The sequence below is a fragment of the Vulpes vulpes genome, chromosome 4 (genome assembly GCF_048418805.1).
Source record: "Vulpes vulpes isolate BD-2025 chromosome 4, VulVul3, whole genome shotgun sequence".
NCBI lineage: Eukaryota > Metazoa > Chordata > Mammalia > Carnivora > Canidae > Vulpes > Vulpes vulpes.
The window spans coordinates 28,403,300-28,415,223 of record NC_132783.1 but is presented as its reverse complement, the minus strand read 5'-3'; the positions used below and the strand labels follow the sequence as shown (position 1 = coordinate 28,415,223).

General features: G+C 33.8%; 1 long non-coding RNA gene across 1 annotated transcript in view; it reads right to left on the bottom strand.

The window, feature by feature from the left end:
• Window positions 1–938: 938 nt before the first annotated feature.
• LOC140598567 (uncharacterized) overlaps window positions 939–11,924 on the bottom strand; it is a 308,814-nt gene continuing 297,828 nt past the window's right edge. The window contains exon 9 of the long non-coding RNA XR_012001017.1: window positions 939–2,965. This is a non-coding gene — a long non-coding RNA (uncharacterized lncRNA). The remainder of the gene's footprint in view (window positions 2,966–11,924) is intronic.

Below are 11,924 nucleotides of genomic sequence, written 5' to 3'. Positions count from 1 at the left end.
ATGACAAGCACTTTGCTAGGCTGGAGCTGGTAATATGAAAAAAATTCAGTCCAGATCCTAAAGGAACTTGTAACCCTGCGCTTTCTTTGCACGTTGCGTTGAAAACGTGCAAAGAAAGCTTACAGAGGCCCCTGCTTCTGCCCAGTGATGACAAAGAACTCACTCAGAAGTTAACCTTTAAATGGTGTCATGATAGTTAAACAATACCTCACTTAGTAAAATAATAGAAGAAAGAAATTACAGCCAGAGGTAACTGAATGTGTGAGGGCATAGAGGAATGAGAAAGTGTGAAATGTTTAACGAACCAAAAACCATTAACATGGAACGAAGCATGAATTTAGACGAGTGGCAGAGACCAGATTGCAAAGAGTTTTATATGTCACAAAAAGATTTTAGTCTTGAACATATTCTAAGTAGAATGCCACATTTCATGTGTCTTAAGCAAGTGAGTAGCATATTCACATTTTGTGTTAAACAAAAAAAAGTCAACCTTGATATAAAGGGATGGAGGGAGGAGAGACTAGCAAATGAAGTTATAGCAATAGTCTAATCAGTAATGATAGTCAAGGGGGATTAATAAGAGGACAAAGCAATTGAACATCAATAAAAAAATACATTTATAAAAAAAAATAAGAGGACAAAGCAATGTTTGGGCATTAGAATCAACGGAACCTAGTGACAAAGAATCTGGCATAGGATGAAGGGGATGGAGGAGGAGAAAGTAAAGTGAAAATTGATTTCCAGGTGTCAGGTTTGGATGATCAAGTGGTTGGCGTGTCTATTTAAAGAAGTATATACAGAGAGTATATCACAAAAACATCTATAAAGTATTTAAGATGAACTGGAATGTTTGTTTCCAAGTCTAAATCATTTATATAGGTTTATCCTAAGGATACATACATTGGCAAGAAAAAGAAAATTAGGCAGACTCAAGATCATCAGGTATGGTTTAAATTTTAATCTCTGGTTCATTAGTTGTATTACATATATGTATATTAACAAAAATTTCCTTGCTTTAAGCAAACCTGATAGCTAAAATTGGGATTTACATACATGATTAATGCTACTATTTCCTTTTTTTAAAAAATCAATTATTTGCCTCAACAAAAAATTTTCTTTAACATTATTTTAAATAGAGTGATCCCTAATGATTTTAAAGTAAAATTACACTTGGGTGGGAAAAACAAATTGACATATACATCTATAACTAGGACAGTCAGCTGTTTTTCACCAGAACAGGGGTACCAGCGGTTCATTGTTCATGGCTGCTGTGAGGGGCTGGTGGCTACATGGCAGGTTGTCGATACCATGAATATCACCACTACCTACTGCACAAACAAGGAATGTTACCGGATCACTCAGTTTTTCCCAGATGCACCAAAGTATTGGAAACCTAACAGGAACAAGTTGTGGTGGGTTAATTGGCACTTGAATTTAGCAAAAACATTTCAAAGGATCAAATAGCATTCTATAAATGAGTTACTAATGAATCAGAATAATGCCTTTTTATTAAGTATACATATATAGTTGATCCTTGAGCAACATAAGGTTTGAACTGCATGGGCCCATTTATATGAGTTTTTCCCCCTGAAAACACACAAGTACACAATGTAGTACTATAAATGTATTTTCTCTTCCTTATAATTTTCTTAATAACATTCTTTTCTCTAAATCACTTTATTATAAGAATACAGTATATGATACATATACCACACAAAAAGTGTTAATCCACTATTTGCGTTATTGGTAAGGCTTCTGGTCAACAGTAGGCTATTAGTAGTTAAATGTGGGGGCAGTCATAATTATGCATGAATTTTGGACCACACAGGGTTGGCGTCCCTAACCCCAGGATTTTTCGGGGGGGGGGGGGGTCAATTGTAATCATATCTAGATGTTTTCCTATATTAAAATAAAGGGAAAACACAGTTTTTTAAGAAATAGCCATGTATGTGTGTTAAAAACTAACGAGCAGAATTGCAATGCCTCTGTTTTTTAGCCCTGTGGTATTTAATTTCATTAGGTTTTCAAGATAATCATGTAACTTCTTTTCATGCCAACTGTAACAACATGCTAAGGAAAAGAACTAGAGGGTTCATCTAAGTACCCCAAAGCCAAATTTATTTACTGAAGGAATGTTTCAGGAAAAGTGAAATGTGTGAAGCAGGATAAGACAAGGAAAGAAAGCTGGCAAGGATGTGGCCTTGGCTAAAGTCTCATTTTTGCCTTATCCCACAAGGCACTTTAAAGTACAAATTGCACCAAGCTGGTTTTTGTTTGAGAAAAGGGAGCAGTTTTCTGAACACCTATTTTATTCAGTCATGATGCTGCCCCCCCAAAACTGGGTAGAGGTTGAGGATAAGTATATAATCTCTGGGTATATTAGCTCTCACTAGGCCAGAGGGAGGAGTGCACTTGCCTAGTGAAAGGGAAATAGATACAAGAATATTTACTTGAGAGGCATAATGCACAAATATTTTTTTAAAGTAAGCATTCTATGTTACATAAAATCCAAGTAAGCTGTGAATAAATATACTGTTTGATGAGAGCCATGAGGTGCTGAGAAGAGAAAGTAAATACTAAAACTAGATGTACCATTCAAAGTTATTATAGACAGAAGTGTGATTTAAATGTTAACACCACTGAAGATAATATCATATTTATGATTTAGGGAGCTGTGGTAAACAAATTCTAAAACAGCTCCATGATCTATACTTCCTAATGTTAGGTCTTACAAAAGCCCCTCTCCCAGAGTCTGGGTGGGACCTGTGATTTGATTCTAGACAACAGGCTATGGCAACAGTTGTGGGCTGGCACTCCTGTGATGACATTTTGTTACCCAACTAGAAAGACTATCCTGCTGGCCATGCAGAAGCAAAAATCCGTACTGTGAACTGCCGATCATAGGGCCACATGGCAAGGGATTGTGATTGGCCTCCAGGACTTGAGAGTAGCTTCCAGCCAATAGCTAGCAAAAAAAAAAAAAAAAAAAAAAAAAAAAAACAGAGCCCTCAGTCATGCAGCCATGATGAAATGAATTCTGCCAACAACTAAATGAGCTCAGAAGCAGATTCTTCTAGGTCGAGCCAGATGAGAACACAACCCCAATGACACCTTAATTGCAGATCCTGAAACAGAGAACCCAGTTAAGCTGTGCCTGGTTGCCCAATGCACAGAAACTATGAGATAACAAATGTATGTTCTTTTAAGCTGCTGAAGTTGTAGTAATTTGTTATGCAACAATAGATAATGAATATATTAACATATGGTAAAGTTTTCTCCAGACCACCAGACAAGGAGGCTTCATGTTTTGCTTTGTTTCTATTTTACTCGCCAGCTCATTGCACCATCCTGTCAGTATGGCAGCAATGTTTTTGATCATGCCAAAGTAGTTTTGATAATTTGTTAGATTGTGATTTTTTTGTAGACATGATCTTAATAACTGTGAAGAGAGTTTAAAGTTTAAATGGCAAGTGTTTTTATATTTTAAATCTTATAAATTACTACTTCAAAGTAGGATGAAGTAAGATAAGAATCCCACTTAGAATCATTACAAAAACAAGGTAAAATTTTAAAATTATCTGTTAAATGTATTGGAGAGCCACAGAAGTCTGAAAACTAAAAGAGCTAAGGTATTAAAGGGCAGAGAAACTCAGAAGAGTGAGCTGATGATTGACAGCTATTATTCTGGGGCCATTTACTGATTTTGTGACATATAAAAGGATATCCACATAGTAGAAAACTCAACACTATATGCCCAAATCAATTCTAGACTAATGAATATCAAAATACGGAAAGTAAAAGCAAAGTTTTTAGAAGAAAATATAGAAGACCGTATATATAACCTTGGATTAGGCAAAAAGTTATTATGTAGGCTGCAAAAAGCACTAACCATGAAGAAAAAAATAATAAGATAGGTTATGTTGAAATTAAGCACTTTTATTTAGCAAAAGAAGCCACTGAGACACTGGAGAGCTCCTTTAATAAGTAATGGTCAAATTTGTAGAAAAATGGCAAAGACTGGCAAACACTTACTAAAAAAGGATGTCCAAATGGACAATAAAAATTGTGAAAAGTTGCTCAACCGCATGTCATCAGGAAAATGCAAATTAAACCCAAAATGCAATGTCATGATACTGGCTAAAATTCAAAAGAGAAATAAGACCAAACATGAACTGCAGAATTCCAAAACCATGATTCCAGCATCTGGTCACCATGTCTTTGTGTAATTCACACCTCTTGATTGAGCAGTAGATGGGGTCTGTAACTTGCTTATACCTAATACAAAATGGCGAAGGTTAATATATTGTGCAGACATAATTAATGTTTCTAATCAGTTAATAAAAAAATTTTTCTGGATGGTTCCAACCTAACCAGGTAAGCGTTTTTGCAAAAGGGTCTTGAAGAATAGAAAATCTCTCTGTATTGTTGACTTTGAAGAAGGAAGCTGCATATTCTATAGCTGCAAAGAAATGAAATCTTCCAGAAATGTAAGAACCCTGGAAGAAGAGTCATCCCTAAAAAGCCTCAAGATGAGACAACAGCCAGTGAGTCCCTAAGCAGAGAACCCAGTTAAGCCACACCCCAACTTTTGACCTATAGAAACCATACTGTAATAAATGTATGTTGTTTTAAAATACAAAATTTGTGATAATTTGTTATTAAACAATTAAAAATGAATATACCAAGTAATTAAAAAGATGTGGAAAATTGGATCTCTCATATGCTGCTAAAGGAATTATAAGCTGGTGCTATCACTTTGAAAAACTATTTGGTAGTATCTACTAATGCTGAATATGCACACAAATGCTATGACTCAGCAATTTAACTCCTAAGTATATATCAAACTCAAATGTATGCATATTTTCACTACAATATATGTTCAATGATGTTCCTAAAAGGTACTGTTCACAAAGCCAAAACTGGAACCTACCACTTATCTCTAACCTACATAATGGATAAATAAATGTATTATTGTAACCCAAAGGAATGTTCTACAGCAATAAAAATAAAAGAACTACAATCCTATGCAACTACAATGATTTTTGCATTCATAATGCAAAATGAAAGAAACCTGACACAGAAGATTACACACTGTTTGATTCCATTACTGTAAAGCTCAAAAAAGAGGAAAATCAGTCTTTGGTGTTATATACCAGAACAGTGATTACTCTTTGTAGGGTAGTAACTGGAAGAGGGGCTCCTAAGGTTCAGGAAATATGTGCTGTGCTTTTTCTTAATGTGGATGATAGTTTATTTTGGGAAAATTTGTATACTAATGATTTGGGCACATAACAGTATATATATTATTTTCCAGTAAAGGCTTACTTTTTAAAAAGTAGTGTAATAATCTTTCTTTTTGTGTATCTCATAGTCATAAATAGATATTGTTGGACTATTTCATGAGGAATTCATAGGGATTTATCAGTTCCTGTGATTTGATTTGCATGTAATTTGCCAGGCACTAAAGAGAATATAAAGATAAATTTTAGGATGGTTGTCAAGATCTCCACATACCCTATAATGTTAATAATGTATCAAATTTAAAACTTCTATAGGACATAATAGAGCCTCAAATTAAAAGGCAAGTAGAAATCTGGAAAAAGTATTTGCAAAAAAAAGAGTTTGTGTCTTTAATATATGTGCACATGAGTGAGTTTGGGTGTCTATGTTCATACAAATTCCAAGTCAGGTAAAAAATGGATGTTTGAGAGAAAAATAGGAAAATACCATTATAAAAAGAAAAAGTTACAAATATACATAAGCTCAAAAATTAAACCCAAAAAAAACATCATTTCTAATCTACCAGTTGGAAAATGTTTAAACAAATATTCACCAGTGTTAATCAGGATGTGAGCAAACAGGCACACTCCACCTCTTCTACTGGTGATGTAAATAGATTCAACTTTTCTAAAGAAGTTTACTCATATATTTCCATGCCATTAACCTAACAATTCAAATTCTAGAAATTTAAAGCATATAATGAGACACGTATTTAAAGGTGCTTGTAATAGATGCACTTACTAACATTAATAGCTTAAAATACTAGAAAATATGGAACATATTATCATTCTAACAGCTGTTACAAACTTTTCTTTGTAGACAGAAACTTATCTATGTCGAAAAGATGTAAGTGAAGTAAAGGAGTAGAATGGAAACTTTTTATCAGGGGCATATCCACTTGATCCAGCACAATTTATTAACAATATTATTTTTTAAGGTCAATATCTGGAATGAGCATACTCCATTCAAACAATGGAAGAGAATTCAGAAGTTACTAAGATGAGTTATCTGGAAATGAAATTCCATGGAAATTTCTTGGAAAACAAAGGAGAATAATAACATTAAAACAAAATAATACAATAAAATATTGAACTAATATCTTCAGGAATTTATTCCATTTATTTTGCTTCATTTCATTGACTTACTTTAAATATTAACATTAAAATCTCTGAAATCTTTAGCTTATATCCCTACTCAGCAGCAAAAAGAAAGTCTGAAAACTTTTCTCACTGTAGACACTGTAGGCACATTTGCAAATACATTTAAAATTACTTTTACTATGATGCAATAAAGCTAACATATTTTTTAAAAAACATATTGGGTCAGCTCTCAGAATAGCTTTAAGAAAAATCTATGTAGGAATATTCTCTCTAGATATAAAGCTAGAATATTTACTTCATTTTTCAGAAGTTATCTGTAAGATGTGGTATTGTTAATTAAAGTTTCGAAATTGAATATAAGTTCAATCTAAAATAATTAAAGAGTTTGGAAAACACATTCCTCTTAGTGTTTCTTTTTAAATATATGTGTGAGAGTGATATGTGAGACATTGCTTAATGTTGAGGAATAATCATATTACAGTCTACTGAAAAATTAACTAATTATTTATGGCTCCAGTTTATGAAAAAATAACTTAAGAAGAATATTGTTAAGTAGAACTACTCAATCAGCCCTTGTATTCACTGTAGAAGACACACTTTATCTGACCGAGGAATAATTAAACTAGAAGTCATAACAAATGTTTTCAAAGGATGAGGTCTAAGGAGGAATTCTTAATACTCCTTCTATTTCTCAGGCCCCAATTTCTTTGTATAAAACATTTTCATCACTTGCTTGGCAAAGACATTTTATTACCTCCTCTATGAAATTTTTTTTCACTACAATCATCCACAAAATATTCTTAAACACTCTGCATTATATGGCATAATGCACAAGGCACAGTCTCCTTTGGGTTGAAAAAATGTTCAAGACAAACACGGTCAAGTTGGAAGAAACAAATTACTCTCCTGCCATTTTATAATTCTGCACAGAGACAAGGTAAAGATAGTCAAATAGTCATTAAATCTCATTAACAAATTAGAGATTAGAAATCACACTGACTCAGCGTCAATTATCTTTCCTAGGTTTTTTTTTTTTTTTAAGATTTTATATTTATTTGAGAGAGAGCAAGAGCAAGAGAGCAGAGGGAGAGAGAGCAGCAGAGGGAGACAGAGAAGCAGACTCCCCGCTGAGCAGGGAGCCAGTATGGGACCCTATCCCAAGACATGGGGATCATGATCTGAGCCAGACACTTAACTGACTGAACCACCCAGGGGCTCTCCTAGGTTTTAAAGATATGAATACTTTAACAGATTTGGAGTGCTGAGTTCACAAATTTGACAAATCAAATTTATTTATTTTGAAAGCAAATATCTACCAAGATTTTTAATATATATATGTGTGTGTGCTGTATATAAATAAGCAATATAAGTATATAAAAGTAGACAAAGATTAGAGACACATATTTATTTGTATTACAGAGAATTTACACTGAAAAATACCGTGCTTACCAAATGAAAAAGAAAACCATAAACACAACTTTGCCATATTTTCTCCTTTTTCTCTTTTATATTGCAAATAAGCTGATTTCCCAGGAAAGGTAATGTGCTAGTAAATGTCACCACAATTCCAAAGCACCAGTGTACTGAATTAATTGAAGCTGCTAGTTTGGAAGGATAGCTGTTTTACTAGACAGTTTGGAGAGCCCTATTTTTCATTCTTCTCCCCATTTTGCAAGAAGACAAAATGAATTGATTGTGGTTCAGTACATTCTACTTATGGCCTGTTTTATTATTAAGGACAAAAGCATATTAAATAATTTCCTGATTACATCAAATTTTAGAAAGAAAGGATAAATTGAGTTAACATTATTTTTCAAATATTGTCATGTTCTTGGCCATTTGAACCACATCTTGATTTTAAGATGTGATTTAGGTTTCCCTGTTTAGTTAAAAAAAAAAAAGATGAAGAAGGAGAAGAAAAAAGAAAAACTTGGGGTTCATTAAATCTTTTCTTCATTGAACTACATCACTTAAAATTGTAAATGTGAGACTCTATTGAAATTTGTTTCAAACTTTGAAGAATGTTTTTGTTTGTTAAAGATTTGGAACTCTTGAGACTTTTTATTAAGCATAGCTTTAGGATTGAAAACAAATATAGCTATTTCTTTAATTAGAAATCAAAATGTAATGCAATAATGATTTGCTAAATATAATCTAGGTTTTGGTTGCTGGGCAGTGTTTCATCCCTAATCAATCACAAAACATTTTTAAACATCATTGTTTCAATGCCTATAGAAGGCATCGTGAGAAAATACAAAGACTGTAAGATAATAAAATATTCAAAAGTTCTGAAGTTTCAGAAACTAGAAAGAAGAGACCAGCAGATGTGTGAGTTGTAAAGAGGATAACTGATTCCATCTTATGCCATCTTATGATTCTGTACAGAAACAAAGTAGAGTCAACAAATAGTAATTAAATCTTTTTCAACAAATCTTTATCTTTAGAAAGTATAAAAAACTTTTACACAAGAGCAACATTCTAGTTTTTTGTATTTTTTTGTTTATTGATTGTTGCATTATAAATTCACTTCCATGTTTTAACTTTTCAAAGACTTTTAAATGTATATTGCATATGGATATTTATATTCAAATTTATCTTTAGTTATAAATATGCTCAGGTAGCATTACACAAAGATTTGTACAGGGAAACACATTTTAAATTTCTCTCCCTGTCTCTCTCTCTCTATTTTTTTAAACTATCAAGGATACTTTTTCACTTTATTAATGTCTAAAATACATAAGTGACACTTAATCTGAGACTGAGAGACCCTTTACAATAACTAAAATTAGTAGTTTTAACCCATATTGGACCTTGGATTAAGAAAAGTGTGCATGGGACGCCTGGATGGCTCAGCGGTTTAGTGCTTTCCTTCAGTCCAGGGTGTGGTCCTGGAGACCCGGGATCGAGTCCCACATCAGGCTCCCTGCGTGGAGCCTGCTTCTCCCTCTGCCTGTGTCACTGCCTCTGTGTGTGTGTGTGTGTGTGTGTGTGTGTGTGTGTGTCTGTCATGAATAAATAAATAAAATCTTTAAAAAAAAGTGTGCAAAAATGCCTTCCAATACCTGAAAGATTTTCCCATGGAAAGCATGAATGGGAATAAGCTAAACAGAGAGGCAGAGTTTTATACAACAAAAATAATGACTTTCTAACAAAGCAAGTTTTTCACTAATAAGATAGTCTATTTTTTAAAAGCTTCTCATTACTGAAGTTATAAAGCAAAGGCTGATTTGAAATGTTTTAGCAAAAGACTCAAGGACCTCAGAGGGAGCCTCGGAAAAAGGGAAAAGAGAGTGGAATGTCTCCTCCATCAGATATTATTACTCCAGTTTTTAAAAGGTTTATGGGAAAGACTCAAGTAAAATATGGAATGAATAAAACAGTCAAGAAACAGTATCCATTTTATAAGTGCTCATGACAACTAAACAAATTACCAAAAGGCAACAGGAAAAGTAGAGTCACAGAATAAACATCCAACTATCTTTTGAAGAGACATGCAGGGGAAAAAAATCTAACATTAAGAGTTTAAGAAGTGGCCAACAAAAGATACCCCCGGAGCAGAGACCCAGTAGATGAATGTACCAAAAAGGAACAAGCGCTTTGCCCTCAAGGAAATGACCATGAACCTGAACAGATGCAGAAATGCCAGCAGCGTCACTATGGTTGAAACGAACATGTGTCAGCTCAGAAGCTACGTGTACTAAAAATCTTTCTGCAGAGCAAGCAAAATGGTCAAGAGTCAACTTACTGCCCTAACAATACAGTCTATCAATATCTCAGAAAGAAAATACACTAATCAAAACCTCATTTGTGTTTTCTGCTGTGCAATCAGTTACTACATCTACAGTTGTTAGGAATTAATCAATTCTGCTAACTGTACCTTGAGTAAGAAGACAGACACATCCTTCTGGGGTCTAGGGTTCAGTCTATTCTCCTCCACTGTTAGGAGAAAAACATTAACCCTTTCCAGAGCCCTCCAAATGGAATCATGTGTCTCAGGGCACAGAATTTGTCCTTTCTTTCTACCTATCTTTCTTTTTTTTTTTTTTAAATGTTTCACCTATCAAGTTTCAACCCTTTGAAAATATTTTTGAAAACACTTACCAATGACCTCAGGACTTAAGGGAGAGCTAAAAGCCTGATGTGCTGCATGTCAAACCTGCATTACTACATTTTCCAGGGCCCTAACTATAGTATTTATAACTACAAAACAAGAAAGCCATATCTATCCTAGGAGGAATTTAACAATAGAGAATTTCAAATCCTTTAAAATATTTCTCATTAAACAGTATGGTTAGCACAATAAGCAGTTCCAAACTCTTAATGTCAGTATTTAATAACAAAGTAAGTTACCCTACATTGCCATAGAGGATAAAAGAATACCATACTGACTATTCTCCACCTGCATAATTGCATCAATAATGGAAGCAAAAGTCCTCATCTGGTAAAATCTTTATTGAAGTACATAAGGGCAAAATGAAATGACATTCGAGTTTTGCTTTAGAAAACTTCAAAATCAAAACCAAAGATAAAGTACAGGGAGATCAATGAAACAAAAGTGATTCATGTCGATGATTGTTGAAGCTGGGTTACAACAACACAATAATTCTTTATACTATTCTCTCTGCTCTCCCTATATTTGAGGTTTGAAGCCCTCCATAATAAACAATAAATAAAAACAAACAAAAAAATTCGTGTTAATGTACCTATTTATTGTTCAATTCATTCCCTTCCTTTTAGCTTCTTCATTGGAACTATGAGGACAGCTCCAATTCATACAAGAGTAAAAATAAAGGTAGAAAAACTTTCAGACTTACTACAGCAAAGAAATATTCTGATACTGCTTGTAGATTCATTTTCCACCCCGAAGATTAGGTAACAATGAAGATAGAAAAAAAATGGAGGAGAAACTGAGATGAAGGAGATGACTACATGAAGGAAATGGGGACTTCAAAGTGGGAAGGGAAAGAAGAATCTAAGCTCTTAAGTGCCCTTGAAAGTTCAACCTCTCTTCACCCCAACTCTGTTGACCTACTCCTTGTGGAAAACCTGCTATGGTTCTGATGAAAGAAAAGGCACTTGATACTTTTGTGTAGCTGGTGCCATAGAAAGACATCATTGGCCTCCAAACAAAGTGCAATAGACAAATCCTTGGAAGTCCCATTTAGCCCAGTATTTATGCACAAGTGGCATAAATACCGTGCACAGGGAGCTTTGCACAGTAAGACTATTTGCTGTTTCTTTCAGACATCTGAAAATGAATTTGCTCTGAGCAAACCTTGAAGCTTAACTCTTCAGTTTTTTTCGGCATTATTAAGATATAATTGGCAAACAATATTGCAGTATATTTAAAAGGTAAGACATGAACATTTGAGATATACATACACCGTAAAACAATTCGTACCAGGTTAAGTAACACATCCATCACCTCATATATTTAACTCTTTGTTCCTTTCTTCTTTTCTTTCCTTCTTTCTGGTGAAAATTCTACTCTCCACAAATTTCAATTATACAATATGGTATTATCAACTAGTCACCATTTGACTC